Source organism: Choloepus didactylus, chromosome X (assembly GCF_015220235.1).
Source record: "Choloepus didactylus isolate mChoDid1 chromosome X, mChoDid1.pri, whole genome shotgun sequence".
In the NCBI taxonomy this organism is placed as follows: domain Eukaryota; kingdom Metazoa; phylum Chordata; class Mammalia; order Pilosa; family Megalonychidae; genus Choloepus; species Choloepus didactylus.
The window spans coordinates 173,259,668-173,287,590 of NC_051334.1; the positions used below are offsets into that span (position 1 = coordinate 173,259,668).

The 27,923-nt window shown below is 36.5% G+C and overlaps 1 pseudogene; it reads left to right on the forward strand.

The window, feature by feature from the left end:
- Positions 1–1,130: 1,130 nt before the first annotated feature.
- LOC119522474 lies at positions 1,131–27,923 on the forward strand (annotated as a pseudogene).

Here is a 27,923-nt window from a genome sequence, read left to right on the forward strand (position 1 = left end):
ACAAATTAGACTTCAAATGTGTGGGAGCCAAGGGCCCAGGCCTCTCCCTGTCTCTGTGAAATTCAAAAAGCACACAGCACCCTGTGTGACCTAGGTCAGCTAATGTTTAAGCTAACAACCCTAAGGAGGGAGGGGTGTGCAGATGGTCAGTGTAAGCTAATCACAAGGCCCCACTCTGGGTCGGATGTCAGACTGTGCCTTGCTCTTCTCTGGAGTATTTGTGGTGTTATCTGACACTCTGAAGATAGCAATCTTTTCTCTGTGTTACAAGGTCCTCTTTCATGTATCCATGTCCTCCTGCTCTTTGGAATATCTTTGTTTCAAGCTCTATAACTGTCCTTGCTAATCTCCGCTTAATTGCTGAGTACTTTCACATTGAGCTCTGAACCAGCTGTCATCAGAGCAGCTTGACTGAATTCACTCCTGTAAGGAAGTTCCCATAAGAAAGTCTTTGTCTTACTTCATTCTCAGAGTTTCTTTTCATTTCACTGCTGGACCAGCCCCAGCAGGCCAGAAAAATTGGTGAGCCAGCCAGGAGACTAAAGAAACCACAACCACTGACAACATGAATTTGGGAAACAGGAAGTTCCTGAGGGGGATACTGGGGTGGTCTGTGATATCTATGTGGGTAAGTGTGGCTACCTCCTAGATAAATGGGGTACACTGAGGGATTATTGAGATGTGTATAACTCCCTTGCTGGACTAATAGCCCTCCTGCAACAGGCTGCAGGACTGTTAGGATTTCTTAAGAAAAAGGAAAGCCACCAGGCTACCACAGCTGTAGCCTGGCCAACCTTGGAGGTTGTATGTGCAGCTACAGAAAAGGCCTTAATGGCTGATGTGGCAGTCTGTTGCTTAGAAGAATAATTGAAATTATAAAGGGATGTGTGTTTGGCCCAAACAGAATTGAAAGGCACTCTGGATGAAAATTTAGAAATATTGGCATGCCATTCCACTAGAGTAAAAGTGCATAAGCTGCCCAAAGGGCATGTTAGTCATAGCCTAGCTTCCCCTGACTGGAACCCTAAAGTGTGGGACCCTGTTTATTTCTTATTAAACATGATGAACCCCAATCTGACTGGGAAATTGAAACTGAGGAAAGTAAGCATGTTAATCCTCTCATCCAACAAATGGCTAACACAAAGCAAATTCAACACCCTGTTTGCCCATCAGGGGATGATGTTGTGGCAGATGCCACTGTTCCAGCAGCAGCTCCTGATCAAAAGTTGCCTCCCTCCAGAGGTACTATGGCAATACATCAGTATAAGCTACCAGGGGTGCATCAAAAAGTAACTGCCACCATCAAAGAATTAGAGAGAGAGGGCATTATAATCCCCACTCACAGTCCATTTAATAGCCCTGTCTGGTCAATGAAAAACCTGGTGGTACCTGGCAAATGACTACTAGTTATAGAGAACTTAATATAGTAACTCCTCCTTTGTTTGAAGCTGTACCAAATATAGTTACCTTGTTGCAGAATGTAAGTACTCAATTAGGCCAATTTCACTTTATGTTAGACCTTGCTAATATTTTCTTTAGTATTTCTTTAGATCTTTCCAGCTATCCTGCTTTCAACTTCACATGGGAAAGACAACAATGGACATTTGCTGTGCTTCCATAAGGATACCTTCATAGTCCCACTATTTGCCATGGTTTAGTAGCTCAAAATTTTTAAATGTGGAAACATCCAACAGGGCCTGAATACTCTGTCAAATTCTTGGGTGTTGTCTGGTTGGGTCAGACTAAAGGTATTCCTTCAACTGTTGTTGATAAAATACAAAGTTATCCCACACCACATACTCCTGAAAAATTAACAGCTTTCTTTGATTTATTAGGTTATTGGAAACCATTTACACCCCATTTAGCACAAATTCTAAAACCTTTGTATGCCCTGATTAGAAAAGGAAAAGCATGGGAATGGAATTTTCCACAGAAGGCTGCATTTAAAAAAGCTAAGTGAGCTATCACACAAGCTCAAACCCTAAGGTGGGTGGACCCAGATGCACCTTGTGAATTGGATGTGGCCAGCACAATAATTGTTGGAGACTTCAATCCACTACTCTCATCAATGGATAGAACATCTATACAGAGGACCAATAAGGAAACAGAGAAGTTGAATTGTATGATAAATGAACTAGACTTGGCAGTTATTTATAGAACACCACATCCCACAACAGCAGGACACACATTCTTCTCAGTGGCATATGGATCATTCTCTAGGATATACCACACACTGGGTAACACAGAAAGTCTCAACAAATTTTTTTTTAAAAAATGATATTATACAAAACACCTTCTTGTATCATAATGGAATGAAGTTGGAAATCAATAACAGTCAGAAGGTTGGAAAATTCACAAATATATGGAGGCCAAAAAATGCACTCTTAAACAACCAGTGGGTCAAGGAAGAAATTACAAGAGAAATCAGTACATCCTTGAAGCAAATGAAAATGAGAACACAACATATCGAAACTTATGAGATGCAGTAAAGCCAGAGCTGAAAGGGAAATTTATTGTCCTAAACACTTATATTAAAAAGAAGAAAGACCAAAAATTGAAGATGTAACTGCTCACCTGGAGTAACTAGAGAAATAAGAGCATCCTAGCCCCAAAGCAGACAGAAGGGAAGAGATAACAAAGATTAGAGAAGAAATAGATGAAATTGAGAACATGAAAGCAATAGAGATAATCAACAAAACCAGAAGTTGGTCCATGATAAAATATTACAAACTGATGGACACTTAGCTAGGCTAACAGAGAAAAAAAGAGAGAGGTGCAAATAAATAAAATCAGATATGGGAGGGCAGGGACATAAATACTGACCCTGAAAAAATAAAGGTGAAAATTTGAGGATACTATGAGCAACTGTATGTTAACAAGCTAGAAAACTTAGATGAAATAGACAATTTCTATAGAAAAGCATGAGCAATCAACACTGAATTGAAAAGAAATAGAAGCCCTCAATGAAACAATCACAAGTAAAATTACAGAATCAGTCATCAAAAACCTCCCAAAATTGAAAGTCCAGGACAAGATGGATTCACGTGTGAATTCTACAAAGCATTCAAGAAGGAATTAGTACCAATCCTGCTCAAGCTCTTAAAAAATTGAAGAGGAGGGAAAGCTACCTAACTCATTCTATGAAACCAACATCACCCTAATATGAAAGCCACATAAAGATACTATGAGAAAAGAATATTACACACCAATCTAATTAATATAGGTGCAAAAGCTCTCAACAAAATACTCGCAAATGGAATCCAGAAGTACATTAAAAGGATTCCATATCATTACAAAGTGGGGTTTTATTTCAGGTATGCAAGGGTGTTTCAACACAAGAAAATAAATAAATGTAATACACCACATCAATAAATCAAAGGGGAAAAACCACATGATCACCTTGATTGATGCAGAAAGGGCATTTGACAAAATTCAACATCCTTTCTTGATGAAAACAATTCAAAGGATAGGAATAGAAGGAAACTTCCTCAACATGATAAAGGAAATATATTTTAAAAACCCACATATAGCATCATACTCAATTGGTAAAGTCTGAAAGCTTTTCCTCTAAGATCAGGAACAAGAGAAAGATGTCCATTGTCACCACTGTTATTCAAGATTCTGCTGGAAGTTCTAGCTAGAGCAATTAGGCAAGAAAAAGAAATCAAAGTCATCCATATTGGAAAGGAAAAAGTAAAGCTTTCATTTTCTGCAGATGGCATGATCCTATATGTAGAAAATCCTGAAAAATTGACATCAATGATACTAGAGTTAATAAATGAGTACAGCAAAGTGGCAGGATACCAGAACAACACTCAAAAATCAGTAGTGTTCCTATACACTAGTAATGAGCAACTTGATGAGGAAATCAAGATAAAAATCCCATTTTAATAGCAACCCAAGAATCAACACTTTAGGAATAAATTTAAAGAAGGGCATAAAAGAGTTATACACAGAAAACTTTAAAAAATGCTAAATGAAATCAAGGAAGATCTAAATAATTGGAAGGGCATACTATGTTCATAGATTGGAAAAACACATATAGTTCAGATGACAATTCTACCCAAATTGATTTATAGATTTGATGCAATACAAACTAAAATCCCAACTTAATTTGCAAAACTAGAAACACCAAAATCAAATTTACTTTGAAGTGCAAGGTGCCCCTAATAGCTAAAAATACCTTGAGAAAGAAATACAAAGTGTGAGGTCTCACACTACCTTACTTTAATGTATATAACAAAGCTACAGTGGACAAAACAGCATGGTACTTGCATAAAGATAGATATACTGACCAATGGAATTGAATTGAGTATTCAGAAATAGACCTTCTCACCTCTGGACAATTGATTTTCTACAAGGTAGCCAAATTCACTCAACTGGGACAGAGCAGTCTCTTCAAAAAATGGTGCTTGGAGAACTGGATATCCATATCCAAAAGAATGAAGGAGGATGCCTATCTCACACATTATACAAAAATAAACTTGAGAGATATTTATTTCCTGGCAGTTAAGAAGCAGTGGCAGGAGAAACTAAGATGGCGGCTAGGTGAGACAGGGCAAAAAAACACCTCCATGAAAAACACTAGATAAAAACCAGAAAGTGACCCAGAATACCGGTTACAGCAATGCGCCAGCTGGATGAGGTCTGCTAATTCCACAAGGGCTGTATACTTGGTGAAACCGGGAGTCTGCATTCTGAAACGAGTGAGTAAGCTGGCATTTGGAGACCAACTGGCTCTTAAAAAAAAAGGGAAAAACCCAGGAGTGGCTGCAGTTGTGATAGTGGGAACCACGCAGTAAAACACAGCAAGAGGGGGCTGGGCTGGCATCTTGGTGTCTGGCCTGGAAGACAGCCTGCTGCAGATACCCTCGGGGCTGGGGGAGTGGAGAGGAGAGCCAGAAACAGAAAGAAACCCCATGGCTAGCAGCTGGCTCCCCAGAGGGCTGGATAAACTCTTGCCCGGGGCCGTGCCCACAGCCCAGAGCCCTGCCAGTTGTCCCAGAGCTAAGAAGGAGGAACTGTGCAAGGAGGGGGGGGTGAGACACCCCATTCGGCCATATTTGCATCAGGCTGAGAGTGCCCCTGCACGGCCCAGTGGCCCAGGGCTTCCCTTGAGGGATGGTGCACACTGGTGACATAGCAGGCATTCCCTTGGCAGAGGTCCTGGAGGATCACGGTTGGGTGGGGGGACCCACTCAGAGAACCCAGGGACACTATGCCAAGTCCAGTGGTTTGTGGGACAGTGAGAGAGAGGGTCTGGGGATGAAATGAAATGAAGGCTTAGACTGTTGTGGTGGCCTTGAATCTCTGGGAACCTGGGGGATTTGAATATTAAAGCTGCCCTTCCTCCCTGGCCACCCGTACACATGCCCCACATTCAGGGTGGATGGCTCCAGCAACACACCCAAACTGAGTTCTCCAACTGAACCCCACAAGAATCATTTCCCCACACACTGCGGGGACAAGGCTGAGAACTGACTTGAGAGGTATAGGTGACTCACAGATGCCATCTGCTGGTTAGTTAGAGAAAGTGTACACCACCAAACTGTGTTTCTGAAAAATTAGATTGGTATCTTTTTTTTTACAACTTGAAAGAACCCTATCAAGCAAAGCAAATGCCAAGAGGCCAAAAACAACAGAAAGTATTAATGCATATGATAAAACCAGATGATATGGAGAATCCAACTCCAAACACACAAATCAAGGTATCAGAAGAGACACAGTACCTGGCACAATTAATCAAAGAACTACAATTGAGGAATGAAAACATGGCAAAGGATTTAAAGGACATCAAGAAGACCATGGCCCAGGATATAAGTGACATAAAGAAGACCCTAGAAGAGCATAAAGAAGACATTGCAAGACTAAATGAAAACATAGAAGATCTTATGGAAATAAAAGAAACTGTTGGCCAAAATAAAAAAACTCTGGATACTCACAATACAAGATTAGAGGAAGCTGAACAACATCTCAGTGTCCTAGAAGTCCACAGAACAGAAAATGAAAGAACAAAAGAAAGAATGGAGAAAAAATTGAAAAAATCAAAATGGATCTCAGGGATATGATAGATAAAATAAAACGTCCAAACTTAAGACTCATTGGTGTCCCAGAAGGGGAAGAGAAGGGTAAAGGCCTAGAAAGAGTATTCAAAGAAATTGTTGGGGAAAACTTCCCCAATCTTCTACACAATATAAATACACAAAGCATAAATGCCCAGTGAACTCCAAATAGAACAAATCCAAATAAACCCACTCCAAGAAATATTCTGATCAGACTCTCAAATACTGAAGAGAAGGAGCAAGTTCTGAAAGCAGTAAGAGAGAAGCAATTCACCACATACAAAGGAAACAGCATAAGACTAAGTTATGACTACTCAGTGGCCACCATGGAGGCGAGAAGGCAGTTGTGTGACATATTTAAAATTCTGAGAGAGAAAAATTTCCAACCAAGAATACTTGATCCAGCAAAACTCTACTTCAAATTTGAGGTAGAGTGTAAATTTATCACAGACAAACAAATGCTGAGAGAGTTTGCCAATAAAAGACCTGCCCTACTTCAGATACTAAAGGGAATCCTACTGACAGAGAAACAAAGAAAGGAGAGAGATATATACAGAATTTTAACAGACATATACAGTACATCCCAAATCACCAGGACACTCATTTTTCTCTAGTGATCACGGATCTTTCTCCAGAAGGGACCATAAGCTGGGACATAAAACAAGCCTCAAGAAATTAAAAAAAAAAAAAATTGAATATACTCAAAGCACATTCTCCAACCACAATGGAATACAAATGGAAGTCAATAATTTTTGAACTTTAACTCCACTATTTACTTGCTACATGATATAAATTACACAAACTCTAATGACAAATCAGTGGTTTTGAACTCAATGTAAAATATGTAATTTTAGACAACTATATAAAGGTAGGGGAATGGAGGAGTATAGGAACATAGTTTATGTGTCCTATTGAAGTGAAGGTGGTATCAAAGAAAAACAAGATTGTTATGGATTTAAGAGGTTAATTTTAAGCCCCACAGTAAACACAAAGAAATTAACAGAGAATATAACCATAGAGATGAAAAGTAGAGTATGGGTAAAGAGAAATGGGGGAAGGGGCAATGGGGAGTTAAGAAATGAGTGTAGGGTTGCTGTTTGAGGTGAAGGGAAATTTCTAGTAATGGATGGTGGGAAAGAGCATTACAACATTCTAAACATGATTAATCCCACTAATGGAATGCTAGGGAGGGGGTGGAATGGGAAGATTTAGGCTGTATATATGTCTCCACAACTGAAAAATAAAAAAGACAGTCTAAATAGATGACAATTGAATGCCAAGGATGAACTTGGATGGAATTGGAGGATGGAGGACAGGAGGCTCAAAGGGACACAGTTGAGACATAAGGAAAAGGAAGTATAGAATGTAAGCTTTGTATCATTGTTGAATCTCTTGTACTTCTTAGCTGCACTTAATGGGATTGCATAAAAGAATGTTCTTGTTCATGGGAAATGTATACATGAATTATAGTATATGTTCAAGGATGTGTGCAGCTAGCTCTCATATGTTCAGAAGACAGCAATAGATGATGAATGATAGATAGGGAGGGAGGTAGGGAAAGAAATAGCAATGTGACAGCATGTTAAAGTTGGTGGATTGGGCTATTGGGGGAGGGGGGTCAGGGTATGATGGAATTCTGTGTATGGGGTTAGTATTGTTTTTGCAACTGTTCCTATAACTTTGAATTTATTTCAAAATAAAAAAAAATAAACTTGAGATGACTCCTAGGCATAAATATAGGTGGGCTTAACCTCCCCTTTGCAACCATAAGTTTCACCAGAACAAGTCTGGAGAAGTCACCTCCAAAGAACCTCTTCTGTTGATCAAATGTGGACTTTCTCTCTCTAAGCCTAATTCTGTAAATAAATTCATCACCCTCCCCCCAATATGGGACAGGACCCCTCAGATGAAAAAAATAAGAAACTTGAAATGGATCAAAGACCTAAACATTAGAGCTAAGATGATAAAATTTTTTAAAGAAAATATATGGGAATATTTTAAAGTTCTTGTGGTAGTAGGTGGCTTTCTAGATGGTACACCCAAAGAGCAAGCAATGAAAGAACAAATAAATAAATAGGATTTCCTTGAAATTGAATACACTTGGACATCAAAGGATTTTGTTAGTAAAGAGGCAGCCTACTCAATGGGAGACAATATTTGGAAACCACATATTGGATACGAGTTTAATATCCAGAGTATATAAAGATATTGTACAACTCAACAATAAAAAGACAAAGAACCCAATCTTAAAAATGGGCAAAAGACATGGATGACACTTTTCCAAAGAGGAAATAGAAGTGGCTCAAAAGCATATGAAAAGATAATCAACTTCACTAGCTATTAGGGAAATGCAATCAAAACCACAATGAGATATGTCACAACAACTAGAATGGTCATTATCAATAAAACAGAAAACTGAAAATGCTGGAAAGGATGTGGAGAAATAGGGACACTTATTCACTGCTGGTGGGAATGAAGAATGGCACAGCCACCCTGGAAAGCAGGCTGGCAGTTCCGTGTGATTCAGCAATCCCATTACTAGATATATACTCAGAGGAACTGAAAGCAGGTACATGAGCAGACATTTGCACACTGATGCTTATAGTGGCATTATTCATGATTGCCAAGAGATAGAAACAGCCCAAATGTTCATCAATGGAAGAGTGAATAAACAAACTGGTGTATACATATGATGGAATATTATGCAGCTGTAAGATGGAATAAAATCATGATGCATGCAGCAATGAGGGTGAATCTTGAGGACATTATGGTGAGCAAAATAAGCTGGAAACAAAAGGACAAATACTGTATGGTCTTACTAATATGAGCTAATTATAATGAGCAAACTCTGTGAGTTAAAGTTGAGAACACAGGATATCAGGAGATAGAAAGAGGGTAGAGATTGGGCATTTGATGCTGAAGGAGTACAGAATGTTTTACAAGATTGATTGTAAATATTCAGACATAGATATCACAATACAGTGTGATGGTAGCACAATATTGTAAATATAATGATACAAACTGAGTGTAAGTATGGTTGAAAGAGGAAGGCTGTGGGCATGTATGACACCAGAAGAAAAGATAGAGGATAAAAATTGGGACTGTATAACTTAGCAAATCCTTGAGTAGGCAAATATGTTGATTTAATTGTACAAATATAGAAAGTTTTTACATAAGGGAGAACAAATGAATGTCACCATTGCAAGGTGTTAAAATGGGATGTATATGGAAAAATGCAATTAATGCAAACTAAGGTCTATATTTAACAGTAGCATTGCAGTATTCTTTCATTGATTGTAATATAGGCAATACACCAAAGCTAAATGTCAATAAGAGGGCATATAAGGGAGGGGTATGGGTTTTTTGTTGTTGTTTATCTCTTTTTTTCTCTTTTCTTCTTTATTTGTGGAAGAATGGAAATATTCTCAAATTGATTGTGGTGGTGAATGTACAATTAACTATGTGATTATACCAAGAGTTCCTGATTTGTATATACTCAGGGGAACTGAAGGCAGGGACACAAATGGACATTTGTAATCCAATGTTTCTAGTGGCATTATTCATGATTGCAAAGAGATGAAACAGCTCAAATGTGCATCAACTGATGAGTGGCTAAACAAACTGTGGTATATACATATGATGGAATATTACACAGCTATAAGAAAGAATAAAGTCATAAAGCATATAAAAACGTGGATGCACTTTGAAGACATAATGTTGAGCAAAATTAGCCAGGAACAAAAGAACAAATACTGTATGGTCTCACTAATATGAAATAACACTGATAACTTTGAAAGTTAAAGTTGAGAACACAAGTACCCAGGAGATAGAAAAAGGGTAGAGATTGTGCATTTGATTCTGAAGGAGTACAGAATGTTCAACAGGATTGATTGCAAATATGCAGCAATAGATATCACAATACTGTCTAATGGTACCACAACATTGTAAGTACACTGAACAAAGCTTGGTATGAGTATGGTTGAAAAGAGGGAGGCTAGGGATATGTATTACACCAGAAGGGCATATAAAGATAAAGACTGGGACTGTATAACTTAGTGAATACTAGAGTGGACAATGAAGGTGATTAAATGTACAAATATAACAATGTCTTTACATGAATGAAAACAAATGAATATCAACACTACAAGGTGTTGAAAATGGGAAAGCATATGGAAAAATATAATCTATGCACACTATAGTCTATAGTTAACAGTAAGATTGTAATATACTTCCAAGAAATGTAACAAAGGCAATATACAAAAGATAAATGTCAATAAGAGGGGGATATAAGGGAGGAGTATTGGATTCTTGGTGTTATTGTTGCTGTTTCTCCTTCTTATTTTATTTTATTTTTATTTCATTTTTTTATTTTTTATGTTTTAGTCTTAATTTTTTCCTCTTCTGTCTTTGTGGAAGAAATGGAGATGTCCTCATATAGATTGTGGTGGTGAATGCATAGCTATGTGATTATGCCAGGAACCATTGATTATTTACTTAGGATGTATTGTATGGTTTGTGAATAAAACTGTGTAATAAACAGAAAGATGCAAATTGTTGGGGAAAGTGTGTAGAGTCATGTACCTATTCAATGTTGGTATGGAAGTAGAATGGTGCAGCCCCTCTGGAGGGCTTCCACAAGAGGATAAGTATAGTGTTGCCATATGACCCTGCAACCCTGTGACTAGGTATATACTTGGAAGAAATGAAAGCAGAGATAAGAATGGACATTTGCTCACTGGTGTTTATGACAGCAGTAGTCACGATTTGCAAGGATTGAGGTGGCCTTAGGGTACATTGACTGATGAACATTAGGGCAAACTGTGGTTTATACATACAATGGAACACTGAGCAGCTACAAGAAGGAATGAAGTTGTGAGGCAGGCAACTATGTTAATGAACCTTGGGGACATTATGTTGAATAAAATAATACAGAAACAAAAAGAAAAATTTTGTAATGCCTCACTAATATGAACTAAATATAATGTTCAAACTCTGAGAATTGAATTTGATACCATAGGTTATCAGGGGAAGCCTTATTGTAAAGGTTTCTAGATTGTAAGCTCTTACACCAGTCACTTACATTCTGAGTTGTTATGCTTATTGCTAAATTCTGAGATACGGAGCTCTTTCTGTAGAACTTGGTCATTCCCAGGACCTTTGGCTATCTTGTGACACCTGAGACTCAGAGACAGAGTCTGGCAGCTATGAATGTCAGCATTACCCCATACAGCAAATTTTAAGGAGTCTGAAAAAAGAGACCAGGCTTCAATTAGAGACATGAATGAAGAGGATCTGTTTAGGACTAAGGCAAATCAGACTAAAGGGTAGAGGATGATATTGACAGTTTTAAAAACCTCAACTTCTCTGTGAGACTAAAGGAAGACATGATTATTTGGTGCAAAATTTATATTTTCTGAAGCACACTATCTAATTTAACTTGTATAGTCCATCTAGTCAAACACCATAATTACAAGGAACATTTAATAGGGAGTGAGATCTTGTTGGATTGTACAGGTTAGTGTGATGCCCTGATATATCCCAGAGTAATTTGGGAAGCCAATAAAAAATACTGCAAAGCCCCCTTCAGGGACTGGGGAAAAGTGTGGAAATATTAAACTTCCCCACCTGGGAAATTCCTGATATTCTTGCAAGCATTGGGGACTCCAAATTTAATAGGCCTAGCTGGCAATCTTGGAGCTTGCCCTTAAGGAAACTTAATCCTGCAAAGGAGAAGTTAAGTCTATTTGTAATTATCCCTGGGTTACCCCCAGAGAACCTCTTTTGTTGCTCAGATGTGGCCTTTCTCTTTAAGCCAACTCTGTAGGTGATCTCACTGCCCCCCCCCCATGTGGGATATTATTTCCAGGGTTGTGAGTCTCCCTGGCAACATGGGACATGAGTCACAGGGGTGAGCCTGGCCCTGGCATTGTGGGATTTAGAATGCCATCTTGGACCAAAAGGGGGAAGATAAATGAAACAAAATAAAATAAATGAAACAAAATAAAATTTCAATGGCTGAAAGATTTCAAAGAGAGTTGAGAGGTCATTCTGGAGGTTATTCTAATGTATTATATGGATATTCCTTTTAAGCTTTTAGTGTATTGGAATAGCTAGAAGAAAATACCTGAAATTGTTGAACTGTAATCCAGTAGCCTTGATTCTTGAAAATGATTGTATAATATATAGCTTTTACAGTGTTATTGGAACTGTGACACCTGAGACTCAGAGTTAGAATTCTGCAGCTCTGAATGTCAGCATTACTCCATACAGCAACTATTAAAGAAGGTGTAAAAGACATAAGACTTCAATTAGAGAATGAATGAAGTGGATCTGTTTAGGAGTAAGGTAATCAAAATGCATTGTCTGTATTTTAAAACTTCAACATCAGTGTGAGACCAAAGGAAGAGATATTTATTTTGTTCAAAATTTTAATTTTCTATAGCACACTATCTAATCTAAACTGTCTGATCAGTTTATTTAAACAACATGATTACAAGGAACCTATAATAAAGAATGAGATCTTGTCATTCTGTACATGTTAAAGTAATACTCTGATACATTCTATAGTATTTGCAGTAGAAAATTAAAAAGCACTTGCAAAGTCCCATGAGGGATTGGGAAAAAATGTGGAACTATTCAATTTTCTGACCTGGGGAATTCCCAATAGCCTCTCAGGAATTAGGGACTCCCAATTTAATAAACAAAGCCTCAATCTTGAGGCTTGCCCTTATGAAACTAATTTCTGCAATGGCAAAGATAAGCTTACTTATAATTATGCCTAAGAGTCATACCCAGAGAACCTCTTTTGTTGCCTAGATGTGGCCTTTCTCTCTAAGCTGACTCTGCAAATAAACTCACTATCTTCCCCTCTACATGGGACATGACTCCCAGGGGTGATTGTTATATATTTGGAATATTAAATTTTATCCCCATGGTAACCACAAGGAAAATAGATGAAAAATATATCAAGATTGAAATGAGAAGGCACTCAATATGGTACAACACAAAAAAACACATAACTATAAAAACATGCATTAATTGGAGAGACAAAAATTGTATAAGACATTCAAAGGCTAAATAACAAAATGGCAGAAGAAAGTCCTGTATTATCAGTAATGACTTTAAACATAAATGGATTAAATGCTCCAGTTAAAATACAGAGATTAGCAGAGTAGATAATAAAAGCATGACCCACTGTGGGACAAGACTCCCAGGGGTGTCTGGCCCTGGAATTGTGTGATTGAGAATGCCTTCTTTAACAAAAGTGGGAAAAGAAATGAAACAAAATAAAGTTTCAGTGGCTAAGAGATTTCAAATAGGGTCAAGAGGTCATTCTGGAGGTTACACTTATGCATTATATAGATATTCCTTTTTAGTTTTTAGTGTGCTAGAATAGATAGAAGGAAATACCTGAAACTGTTGAACAATAATCCAGTAACCTTGATTCTTGAAGATGATTTCATAACTATATAGCTTATATAGTATGACCACGTGATCATGAAAACCTTGTGATTCACACTCCCTTTATCTGGTGTATGGGCAGATTCGTAATAAAATGAAGAAAAAAAAAACAAATAATAGGTGGGATATGGGGTATGGGATATTTGGGGGGCTCTTTTTTATTTTTATTTTGTTTTTAAAGTATTTTTGTACTAATGAAAATGTTCTAAGATTGATTGTGGTGATGAATGCACAAATATAATTATACTGTGAGTCACTGTATCCTTTGGATGAATTATATGGTGTATGAATATATATTAATAAAATTACATTAAAAATCATGTGGCCATTACATGAGTGTACTGATTTGTTAACACTCATTGAATGAACTGTTCTCTTAAAATGGTTGCATTTTATTTTATGGAAATTTTAAAATAAAAAGTACACCTAAAAAAGAAAAAGAAAAATCATGACCCAATGTATTAGTTAGGGTTCTCTTGGGAGACAGAATCAATGAGAGATGTAACAAACTGTCAACTCCAAGGAAGATGTCCGATGAACTCCTCGGGAAACGAACCGACAACTTCAACGAACTCCCCAGGAAACAAACCGGCAACTTCGACGAACTCCTCAGGAAATGAACTGGGATTTTTGACGAACGTGCTCGATGAACTCCTCAGGAAATGAACCGGCAACTTTGACGAACTCCCCAGGAAATGCTTCACTGGGCAGCTGAAGAAGAAGTGAAGGTTCTCTAACTGTCCTGCTTATAAGCCTTCAACTGATCACCCGGACCAAATCCAGCCAATTGCATTCTCTCATTGTGGAAGGCACGCCCCTTTATGAGTCATCAGTCAGCTGCAGTCAATTGACTGATGATCCAACAAACCAGCCCATTGGTTTATTAACCAGCCTCAAATATCCTCACAGCAATCGTCAGGCCAGTGCCCGCTTGACCAGACAGCTGGGTCACCTAGCCAAGTTGACACATGAACCCAACCATCACACCCAACTATACACTGGCTGCAAGAGACTGACCTTAAATACAAAGATACAAGTAGGTTGAAAGTCAAAGGATGGAAAAAATATACCATGCATGAAGGAACCAAAAAAGATCTGGGGAAGCTATGCTAATTAATGTCAGATAAAACAGACTTTTGAGCAACAAAAATGGTCACTATATACTGATAAAGGGGACAGTCCAACCAGAAGATTTAACAATCATAAATATATATGCACCTAACAGCAGAGTCCCAAAATATATGAAGGGAGAAATTGGTGGTTATGCATTAATGGTAGGAGACTTTAATACATCACTCTCAATAATGAATAGAATATCCAGTAAGAAATCAATAAGGAAGTACATGACTTGTATGATATGCTAAACCAACTGGAACTAACAGATGTATAGAACACTTCACTCAACAAAAACAGAACACACATTCTTCTCAAGGGCACATGGGCCATTCTCCAGGATAGACCAAATGTTGGGTCACAAAAAAATCTCAATAAATGCAAAAATATTGAAAACAAGCAATCTTTAAAAAGATTAAAATTATTCAAAGCACATTCTCTGACCACAATGGAATACAACTAGAAGTTAATAACTGTCAAAGAACAAGAACACTCACAAATATCAGGAGGTTAAACAACACACTCAAACAATCAATGAGTCTAAATAGAAATTGCAAGAGAAATTGCTAAATATCTGAGATGAATGAAAATGAGGACACAACACATCAAAATTTATGGGATGCAGCAAAGGCAGTATTGAGAGGGAAATTTATAGCTCTAAATGCATACATTAAAAAAGAAGAAAGAGCTAAAATCAAAGAACTAATGGAACAACTGAAGAAGCTAGAAAATGATCACCAAACTCATCCTAAAGCAAGTAGAAGAAAACAAATAACAAGGATTAAGGCAGAAATAAATGGTATGGAAAAAAATAGAATAAATAAAACCACAAGTTAGTCTTGGAGAAGAGCAACAAGATCAGCAAACCGTTAGCTAGATTGACAAAGTCAAAATGAAAGAAGACCCAAATAAACAAAATAATAAATGAGAGGGGGGTATTACTACAGATCCTGAAGAAATAAAAAATATCATAAGATGATACTATGAACAACTCTATGCAAACAAACTAGATAATTTAGAAGAAATGGAAAATTTCCTGGAAACACATGAACAACCTAGATTGAATAAAGAAGAAATTGAAGAACTCAATAAACCAATCACAAGTAAAGAGATTCAATTAGTTATCAAAAAGCTTCCTATAAATGAAACCCCAGGCCCACATGGCTTTATAGGGGGTATTGTAACAAACTTTCCAAAAACAACTGATACCATTCCTAATTACACTCTTAAAAAATTGAAGAAAATGTAATACTACCTAACTCATTTTATGAAGTCAACATTGCTCTAATACCAAAACCAGATAAAGGTGCTAAAATAAAGGAAAACTACAGGCCAATTTCTCTAATGAATATAGATGCAAAAATTCTCAACAAAATACTTGCAAATCAAATTCAAAGACACATTAAAAAAATTATACACCCTGACCAAGTGGGGTTCATTCCAGGTATGCAAGAGTGGTTCAACATAAGAAAATCAATCAACATAATAAAACACATTAACAAATCAGAAGGGAAAAATCAAATGATCATCTCAATAGATGTTGAAGAATCATTCAACAAAATCCAACATCCTTTTTTGATAAAAACACTTCAAAAGCTAGGAATTGAAGAAAACACTCAATATGATGAAGGGCATATATGAAAAACCCATAGCCAGTATAGTACTCAATGTGACAGACTGAAAGCCTTCCCTTTAAGATAAGGAATGAGACAAGGATGCCTGCTGTCACCACTATTATTCAACATTGCACTAGAAGTTCTAGCCAGAGCAATTTGGCAAGACAAAGAAATAAAAGGCATCTGAATTGGAAAGGAAGAAGCAAAAGTCTCATTATATGCAGATAATATGATCTTATACTTGGAAAACCCTGAGAAATTGATGATATACCTACTTGAGCTAATAAACAAATTCAGCAAAGTGGTGGGGTGTAAGATTAATGCACATAAGTCAGTAATGTTTCTGTACAGTAGAAATGATGTAACCGAAGAGACACTAAAGAAAAAGATTCCATTCTCAATGGTGACTAAAAAAATAAGTACTGTGCCAGTTTGGATGTATTATGTCCCCCAAAATGACATTATCTTTGATGCAATTTTGTGGGGGCAGACATATTAGTGTTGATTAGGTTGGAATCTTTGAGTGTTTCCACAGAGATGTGACTCAATCAACTGGGCAAGACTTTGATTGGATAATATCTATGGAGGTGTTAACCCACCCATTCAGGGTGTGTCTTAATTAAATCACTGGAGCCATATAAAACAGATGACAAACAGAAGCGACTCAGAGCAACTGAGCTGTGATAATGGTATTGTGGTTATGTAGGAGAATGTCCTTGTTCTTAGGAGATATGTGCTGAAGTATTTGGGGGTGAAATCTAATGATGTCTGCAAATTGTTTCCAAATACATAATATGTGATACACGTGTGTTTGTGTAGAGAGAGAGAGACAGAGACAGAAACAGGAAGAGAGAGAAAGAGAGAGAAAATGTAGGAAGATGTTAACAAAAATTGATGTATCCAAGTAAATGGTGTACAAAATGTTGGAAATTTTTCAAAATAAAAATATGTATGAGAGGAGATTAGGTCATCCAAAGAATTACCTAGAAAGCAGGAGAACCAGGGTCAGAATACAGGCAGAAACAAGGGTGACTGCAGCCAGAGTCACAGACACAATCACACTAAAATCCTATACAGTGAGGACACTGTTGTTGATGACATTGAACCTTGAAGTCCATAGTACAGTGTCCAGACACTGAACAGTACTGTGACTTCCAGTATGGTTTCTCCTTGCCTCTGCTTCAGTGTGTCACTAGGTCCACTGCCTCTGACTAGCTGAGCCTTAGGTCATGTGTCCACATCCTAGGAAGTGCTGGGAAAGGCCTTTTAGCATCTGTGGCAAGAAGCATGTGCTGCCTCACTGACTCATTTGGTGAGAAATTCCCCAAACATAAAGAGAAGGGTTCAGAAGCTTTCTTTCAATGACAGTCCTTCTTCTAGCCTACAAACTACACAGGTTAGACAATGTAAGTCATTATAAAGTCATTTGTATTATGTCACTCTCCTCATGAACACCTAAAATGGCCCCTTAAATCTAGTTCAAACCCTTAGTTCAGCTTTCTGGCCCACTGATTACATTAATGCCAACTCAAGTAGACCCAACTGGACCTTGGAAATTAGAGAAAAGTTGAAAGAATAAAGGCAAACAGAAAGGTGAGCTCCTTGTGGAATTAACTGGGATCCATACATCATGAATATAGAGTAAGTTATTTGGAATAAATTATATAGTCCAAATGGTGATTTGCATGATATTAAGGTGTGTCCATAGCTTTCATCAGGAAGCAAACAACCTCAAATGAACAAAAGGCTTAGAAGTCAGAGCATGTTATAAAAGTGGGATGCCATAGGTTCAAATAGCTAATGGGAGCAATAACATTGAGAAAAAGAAGTGCTGCAACTTTAGCACAACCCCATGGGTGAATGCCTTGCCAAGATAATGTAAGCACTTCTATTTCCTTGTAAGTCTCTCCCTACAGTGATAAGGGTGACTCACCAGGCTTCCATAGCTTAATGACATTATTTCTCAATTTATTATAATCATCAACAGCCAGATATTGAGCCCCCCTTGTGTGCTCATTGCTGCAAATATGAAGATGAATAAGGCCCTTGAGGAGTTTATAATCCATTTGGAGAAAGAGAAGAGATCAGGAAAGATAAATAACAATAAAAGGTAGCACATAAAGACCAAATGAGGAGTACAGACAAGTGCTGAAGAAGGTTAGAGGAGGGACAGAATACCACGGGATGGGATGGTAATAGAGTCTTCCTTGAAGAAATGGGCATTTGAGGAAGAGTTGGATTTACATAAAAGCAGGGCGATGGTTCAGATTTTCCATTCCTGGTAGGCCTAAGAACAGGTGCCTCCATATATCTGTGAATTTTCTGACCTTCCACCTGTTTTTGATTTCCAACTTCATTCCATTAGATCTGAGAAAGTGTTTTGTATAATATCAGTATTTTAAAATTTATTGAGAATTGCTTTGTGACCCAACATGTGGTCTGTCCTGGAGAATGATCCATGAGCACTTGAGAAAAATGTGTATCTTGCTGTCATGGGGTGTAGTGTTCTATAAATGTCTGTTAAGTTTAGTTCATTTATCATTTTATTCAATATCTATGTTTCACTATTGATCTTCTGTCTAGATGATATATCCATTGATGAAAGTGGTGTATTGAAGTCTCCAGATATTATTGTAGAGGTGTCTACTTCTCCCTTCAGTTTTGTCAGTGTTTGCCTCACATATTTTGGGGTATTCTGTCTTGGTGCACAGATATTTATGATTGTTATGTCTTCTTGATGGATTGTCCCTTTTATTAATACATAGTGTACTTTTTCTCTTTTAATTGTTTTGCACTTGAAGTCTACTTTGCCTAATATTAATATAGCTACCCCTGCTCTTTTCTGGTTGTTGTTTTCATGAAATATATTTTTCAACATTTCACTTTCAACCTGTTTTTGTCCTTGAGTCTTAAGTGAGTCTCTTGTAGACAGCATATAGATAGGTCCTGTTTTTTATCCACTCTGTCAACCTATGTCTTTTGATTGGGGAGTTTAATCCATTAACATTTAATATTATTATTATAAAGGCAGTATTTCTTCAACAATTTTTTCCTTTTGGATTTTATGTCATATCATTTTTTTCTTTCTTTTTACCCTTTTAGTTACTCTTACTACTAATCTTCATTTCTACACTCTTCTCCAAACCTCTCTCTCCCGTCTTTTCCTGTCTGTAACACTGCCTTTAGTATTTCTTGTAGAGGAGGTCTCCTGTTCACAAACTCTCTCAGTTTCTGTTTATCTGTAAATGTTTTAAACTCTCCCTCATTTTTGAAGGACAGTTTTGCCAGATATAGGATTCTTGATTGGAAGTTTTTCAGTATTTTTAATATATCATACCACTGCCTTTGCCTCCATGCTTTCTGCTGAGAGATTCGTACTTAGTCTTATCAAGCTTTTCTTTAATGGGATGGATCTCTTTTCTCTTGCTGCTTTAAGAATTCTCTGTCTTTGACATTTGGCAATCTGATTAGTGTCTTGAAGTAGGTCTATTTAGGATCAATTCTGTTTAGAGTACACTGCAATTCATGGACCTGTAATTTTTATGTCTTTCATAAGAGTTGGGAAATTTTAATTGATTATTTCCTCTATTATTCTTTCTGCCACTTTTCCCTTCTCTTCTTCTTCTGGGACACCTATAACAGGTATATTTGTACACTTCATGTTGTCATTCTATTCCCTGAGACCCTGCTCATTATTTTCCATTCTTTTCCTTACCTGTCCTTTTGTGTGTAGGAGTTCAGATGTTCCATCTTCTAGTTCACTAATCCTTTCTTCTGCCCCTTCACATCTGCTCTTGCATGTCTCCATTGTGTTTTCCATCCCTTCTATTGTGCCTCTCATTCCTGCAAGTTCTGTCATTTGTTTTTTCAAGCTTTTGAGTTCTTCTCTATGGACATCTCTTTGGCCACATTTTCTTTCAACTTGTTGGTTTGATTTAGTGTATTTGTCTGAACACTTTTAATTAATTGTTTCAACTCCTGAATCTCAGTTGAAGTGTTAGTTTGTTCTTTTGACTGGGCCATATCTTCATGTTTCCTGGTGTGACTCATGAGTTTTTACTCTCTAGGCATCTGATTTTCTTGATTAGTTTATTCTGGAGGTTGTTTTCTCTCTTTTGCCCAGGGTTTTCTTGTTAGTTGTCTTTGATCTCTGTCTGTTCTTTGTTTCTCTTGCTAGCCAGTTGTAAGATCAGCTCTTCTCCCTAAATATCAGGCACCCACAGTGGCCTGCCACAGGGGTGGGAGGTAGGCACTGGGTACCCCAGGAAGTTCACTGTGTGTGGTAAAACAAATTTACTGACTTCCTGTGGTGCTCTATTTTTCACAGGCCAGGAAGATCTGTGTTTGTTTTAGAGTCCTGCTTTAACAGTTGGGTCATCAGTATTTCTCAACCAAAACAGAGCTGGGTTTCCATGCAGGGCATGTGGACCATGCCCTGTGGTCCTAAGAAAGGGCTAGAAACACAGTGTCTGTTCATGTTTTCTCAGTCTCCTTGTCCCTCACTGACCTGGGCCTTGAAATGTCCTGTCCTTTCCCCCAGGTCTTCAAATGGTGGGGGGATGTTTCACTGCTGTGAGAGAACTTATAGTCTGTGTCCCTGGTTGGAGGGATCCTGTCTGCTGATTTCATGCCTTTCCCACAGTGAGACTGAGTGCGGGGGAGGGGAAAGGACTGGCAGGTCCAGGATGGAAGATTCCTACCTGATATTCTTCTCTTTCTTCAATTTGGCATTTGCAAGGTCCTTCTCCAGTCTATATCTTCCTCCAGAATTTCAAACAATTCAAAATTGTCCTTTTCTTCATTGAATCTCTGGAGAGAAGTTTTCAATAGCTGTTTACATTGCCATCTTTTTCCTGATAGCTTTTTTAATGGTAAACTAGTTTTGCATTAATGAAATAAATCTCACTTGGTCATGATGTAGTCTCCTTTTTATATGTTACCAAATTCAGTTTTCTAAGATTTAAGGACTTTTTGCATCTATAATTTTCAGTTCCTTCTTCATTTCTTGTTCTTGAAGACTTCTTTTATGTTCTTGTAAGTTTATATAAGCATTTAAATGTATATCTGATATATATCATTCAGAATTTATTGTTTTTTCATTTGGGTGTATATTCATAAGGGGGAAAACAGGATGAAAAATATGCCAGTTTAAAGGTACTTGGCTCTTGATGTAAGCTGGCATAGTTTGGCTGGAATAGAGAGTTTATCTAGAGAAGGAGTAGGCATATAGTGGTGTGAACTACAGGATGTAGAGCCAGATATTTCTGGCTTCAAATATTTGCTCTGCTATTTTCTTTGTACAATTACCTTCTTTGGTCATTCAACAAATATTATTGAAAGCATGCATTCCAGTGTATCAGTTAGTGACAAGTGCCAGCTATGAGGGAAAAAAAAGTATAAAGAGCTAGGGAGTGACATAGGTAGAGGGGAGTTGGTTAATTCTGTATAGGTGGTCAGAGAACATTTCTCTGATGAGTTATCATTTAAACAGAGACCTGAGACAAGCAAATAAGCAAAGTATTCAGATTTCTTTATTGACTGATTTCTGTGTTCCAACCTCTATGCTAATCATTTTTCATCCATGATCTCTTTTAAATGAAGACTCTGTGAGGCTGGCCCTATTAACCTCCATATTTTGTAGCTGAGGAAACTGAGGCACAGTTTACAACTCTGATCTCAACTTCTCATAAAGTTGATATTCGTATATCCAAATGCATGCTTGATGTCTCTATTTGGGTGTACATTACTTAAGATATTCAAAATTGAACTCTAGATTTTCCATATCACTAAACTTCTCCTCCTGCAGTCTTTTCCCATTATAGGAGATGGTAACTTCACATTTCAAGTTTTTCAGGCACAAAACCTAGAAGATATGTTTGATTCCTCTCATCCTCTTAAACCATACATCCTCTTAAACCAGTACAAATCTTTTCAAATACTTCTAACATATAACCAGAATATGACCATTTCTCACTACCTCCACTATCATACTTCTGGTATAATTTACCTACAGCCTCTAATGCAGACTATTGGAATAGTTATCTACCTGGCCTCCCCAAATACACCTTTGGCCCTACCATAATTTCTCAACACAACAGCCACAGAAGGATCATTTTAAGTCAGAGACATCTTTCCTCTGCAGAAACTGCCCAATGGCTCCCATCTTATTCAGTGTAAAATCTAAGGTTTGTATCATGGCCTATTGTTATTCTCTAACCCCATCTTCCATTCCTCTTCCCCTCAGTTACACTTCTTTAGCCACTCTGGCCTCTAAACTGTTCCTTAAACAGTCCAAAATGTCCCTACCTCAGAGCATTTGTACTTATTATTGCCTCTGTCACAAATGCCTTTCCCCAAGAAATCTGAAAGACTGGTGTTCTGGGGCTGGCTGCCAGTGGTCCTTGACTCTTCACATGGCAAGGCACATGGCAGCATCTCCTGGTCTTTACCTTCTCTTCTAGGTTCTGTTGATGTGGCTTATTGCTTTCTGTAGCTTTCTCTCTTTGTGTCTGAATTTAATTCCACATATAAAGCACTCCAGCAATAGGATTATGACCCATCCTGATAGTGTTGGGCCACCCCTTCTTAACCTAAGGTTACAATGGGTTCATACCCACAGGAAGATTAAACTTAAGAACATGTTTTTCTGGTGTACATGCAACTTCAAACCACATAATACATCTATTAAGAATTGCAAAAGGAGAGAACATAAAGAATGTGAAAGGATCAATATTTAAATAGATAGTGGCTGAACGTTTTTCAGATTTGATGAAAGACATTGCTTTTCAGATTCAGGAAGCATAAGTCTTTGTCAGGAAAAATAAAATAAATTCACATCTAGACACATATTAGTGAAAATTCTTAATGAGAAAGACAAAATAATCTTTAAAAAATCCAGGAGAAAAGACAGATTACCTTCCAAGGAACAGTAATTACAGTCAGGAGACTTAATCACAACAACTGAAAGCATAAGGCAATGAAAATATCACCATACTCAGAAAAAATAACTTCAGAATAAAACTATATATCATTTAAACACATTTCCAGAAACTAGACTGTGGTTATAAGGGTATATAGATACTTGATCTTCCACCAACCTGCATACTTAATATTTGTACATTTGACTGTATGAAAGCTATGCCTTAATTAGAAAATATATAGGTATTTTCCAACAATGGCTTGAGTGCTTGCCATGCCCAGATCCTTGCTAAAAGAATTCCCAAATATGTACTTCAGAAAGAGGGAAATTTAACTGAAGAGGAAGGAGTTAGATTTACCAGTTGTGACCAAAGAAAATGGTAAACATGCAGGTAGATCTAAACAAGGATTGAATCACTCAAACAATAATAGCATCATATTTACCTGATTATAAGATGTACTTTTAAAAACATTTTAACATTTTTGAAATTAGGATGCACCTTTTATGTTGAATGTCATAGTTTTATTGGCGGCAATTTTACTTTCTTTGCAGTAGATAAAATAATGGTGTTTCTTATAATCAATGATGCCTTTGATTCAACACAACATAATAATAATTATTAATTTGGGGACTATTAAAACAAAGTGGAAATGAAATTATATATTTTATGGTAACCAAATTGTCGATGAGGGAAAATTGTTCTTTAGAGAAGAATTCCAGGTAATAAATGCAGAGAGTATGATGGAATTAGAAAATCACCATTTTGGAACCCCTAATGAAATACTGGATCTAAGCAAATACAAACAATGGATATTAAGACCATTAGGTGGACAGTTCATATATAACTTTATAATAGATCAGGCTGACATAACCTGAATGAAACCACAAATCAATCATATCATAATTAAAATTTGAACAACCATATATGTTTATCATGATATGATATATTAAGAAGTACACAACACCATGTATGAAGCATTTTTGCAAAAATGAAACAAAAGAAAATATAACAACAATAACAAAAAAGCCATATCCTGGATCTAATCAGTCTCTAGCTGTGGCTACAAGTTTATAGGAAATACAGGGAATAGAGAAACAAGTTAAATCATACCACAAGAAGCAAACAGACAGCATCAATTCCATGAACATGGGACATGCTATTGGATGAATGACCAGATTCTCCAATAAATAAATGGTGTACCACCTTCCCCCAAAAAGATAGAGAATGTTAGAGATTAAGGGATATTTAAGACACAAAATGTGAAGTGTGGACATATTTGGACCCTGATTCAAACCAGCAAAATATCTAAAGACATTTTTAGATGATTGGGGAAATTTGAATATGGATTGGTGTTATATGGTATTAAGGATTTATTGTTAATATTTTAGGGGTGATAACCTTTTGCTTATATTTGAAAAGGGATTTTCTACTAGAGATATATACTGAAATATTTACAGTTGAAATTATATGATTTCTTAGATTTTCTTTAAATTTTCTGTAACTATTACAACAGTAGCAATGGAAGTGGGGATGGTGGGAATAGATGAACCAAGATTGAACTTATGTTGATACTTGTAAAAACTGGGTGATGGTTACATGGAAGTTTATTACATGATTTCTCTACTTTTGTGTATGTGTGAAAACTCCCATAATAAAAATGTTTTAAAAGTTAAAATGATTAAGTGCCATCATTAAAATAATAGCAGTAGAATGTTTAAATTAAAATTTCCCATGTAGAGGGAAAAAATGTATTAGAGAAACTCAGTTAATTCATTATAAAGTAAGAAAAGATTTTTTTTAAAAAAGGAGCCAAAAAAAGCACAACAAATAACCCACAATAAGATGACAGAAATAAAGCTAAATATATCAGGATTTACATTAAAAATAAATGAACTAAATGTTGTAGTTATAAGACAAAGATTATCAGATTGAATTAAGAAAAAAATATGACTAGATGTCATTATGAAAGACATTTTAAATAAAGATACAGAAATGTTGAAATAAAAAGGATTGAAAAAATTATGTCATACAAATACTAACCAAAAAGAGCTGGTTTAGTTATAATAGACATTAAGGCAAAATAAAAATAAAAATAAAAATATTCTTTAGGTAAAAAGAGGGTCACACCATCATGGGAAAAAGAGTGTATAAAAATTATGATGTTGTATGGCATTGAATTATGTAAGTAAAAATTGATAGGATTACAAGGACAAACTGATAAAATCCACAACCATAGCAGGGGATTTAAGCATATCTCTCTTTGCAATTGACCAATAAATCAGATATAAAACTTAATAAGGATATAGGAGAGATAAACAGTACAATTAACTAGCTTTTTTGAGTTGGCATGTATGGATTCTTACATTACAATTAGAAAATACACACTCTTTTCAACCATAAAGGAAATGTTTTTGCTAAGTTGATCTCCACAAATATTACAGAAGTGATTAAAATTTTTTTACACATAGACTGTATTCTCTGACCACAGTGTAATAACATTGGAAATAAATAATACAATGATAACAAAGAAAATATATATTTTAAAATTTTAAATGATGCACACACTCTTAAATAAGTCATGGATCAAATAAGGAACAATAATAGAAAGAGCTAAATCACAATGAATATAGTATATATCAAACCTATGAGATGTACTTATAGAAGTAATTAGAAGCAAAATTTATAGCCTTATGCTTATATAAGAAAAGGAGAAAGACTAAAAATAAACAACCTAAGCATACAATTTAAGAAATTAGGAAAAAATTGAATAAATTTTAATGGTAGAAGGAAAGAGTTAATAAAATAAGAAATTAAAGATATGATAGGGTCATTGAAGACAAAATTTGCTTCTTTGACTAATAAAATAATTTCTGTCAAGATTAATATTGATGAAAGATGGAAAACACAAAATCTTAATGAAAATGACTAGAGTTGCTTCAGAAATTAAACAGAGAATAAGAGGTTCCTATGAACAGCTTAATGATAATTCATTTGAAAACAGAAACAATTGAGAGGTTCCTAGGAAAATATAATTTGCCAACACAAGTTAAAGAAGAAATGCAGAATTTTAATTGTTTTCTAAACAATAAAAATCATTGTTTAAAAATTTTTCCACAAAGATAACCCCAAACCTATATAATCATATAGACAATTTCCATCAAGTATTAACAGAACAGAAAATGCCAATTTTATACACTTGCTTTTCTAGTGAATTGAGAGATTGGAAAGCTCCCCAACTCCTTTCTTATACTATCTTTGCCTGACATAGGACAATATAAAAAAGGAAAATTATGGGTCAATCTCATTTGCAAACATTGACACAAAAATCCAAAGCAAGTTAGCAAACTGAATCCAGCAAGATATAGAAAAAGATTACATCATAAGCAAAGTTGCTTTAAGCCAAGGAACAGTTTAACATTAGAAAATGTATTAGTTTAATTCACTATATTAACAGATCAATGGAGAAAAACATGATCATCTCAATAAATACAGAAAAATATTAATAAAATTCAACTCTTTTACATGACTAGGGAACAAAATCTCTTGACAAATAGGAATAGAGGAAACTTCCTTAACCTGATACAGAATACCTGTCAAAATATACAGCAATCCTCATTTTAAATAGTAAAACATTAGAAACTTTACTTTTGAATAAAGGAAGAAAATAAGGGTATCCACTATTAAACTTCTGTTCATAAAATAACATATCAAGTGTAACAAGATAAAAAAAAAGAGTTCTGGATTGGGAAATTAGAAGCAAAACTGCCTCTATTCATGGATGACATAATTGTTTATGTAAAAAATCCAAGACCATTTGAAAAAAGAAAGGGTGCTCTGGTTAGACTAGGACTGGAATTGAGTTTCTTCGCCCTTGGGTTTGAGAAAAAAAGAATTTCTTTGAAGACGAATTAGAGGAGGAACATGTGATAATCACATTAGTCCCAGTAAAAAAGGAATCTCAAGAGGGTCATCAAATGGAACCAAGTACTTCAACTGCACAAGTTAAACCAAAGAAGTCTAGGAAAAAGGATAAAGTTCATCTTCCTCAAATGAATGAGCAATTCAAAGCTTGCTCAAAACGTAAAGTACCAATGCTTCCCTTGCCGACCATTTTGCCTCCTATTAATAAGGTCCACCAGGACACTTTGCGGAAGTGGTGCTAACATTTTAATTTGAGTACCGACGGCCCGAAAATAGAGGTTTATCTAAGGCTCCAGCAACACGCTTACCCTGAGCAAAAACAGGATATTCCTGACACACCAGAGGAGGCTAAGTTGCAGTTATGTTCGAAGAAATGCAAGGTGATGACCAAGACAGCAAAGGATCAGAAAAGTTGTAAGAGAAGGGAGAGAGAAGAAATGGCTAATAGAGTTGAAGTGATAACTTCAGCTCAGGAAGCAATATTGGCGTCATGGACAAGAATTGCTGCAAGAGCAGCTCAGCCTAAGACCGTGAATTCATGTCCCATTCCTACTTCTGTCGAGACCTTTTTGCTTCAAGCCTCTGGTGTCAGATGGTGTGTGGTCCATGGCCGAGTTCTCCCTGCAGACACCAAGGGCTGGGTTCGCCTGCAGTTCCATGCAGGGCAGGCCTGGGTACCTGACACTCCCAAGAGGATGACCTCTCTCTTTCTGTTACCAGCCTGCACTTTCCCATCTGCAGACGTAGAAGATAATATGTTGTGCCCTGAATGTGTGAAGAGGAATAAGAAGTTAACGAAAAGATTAATTCTAATGGGGAAGGAGAAGTGA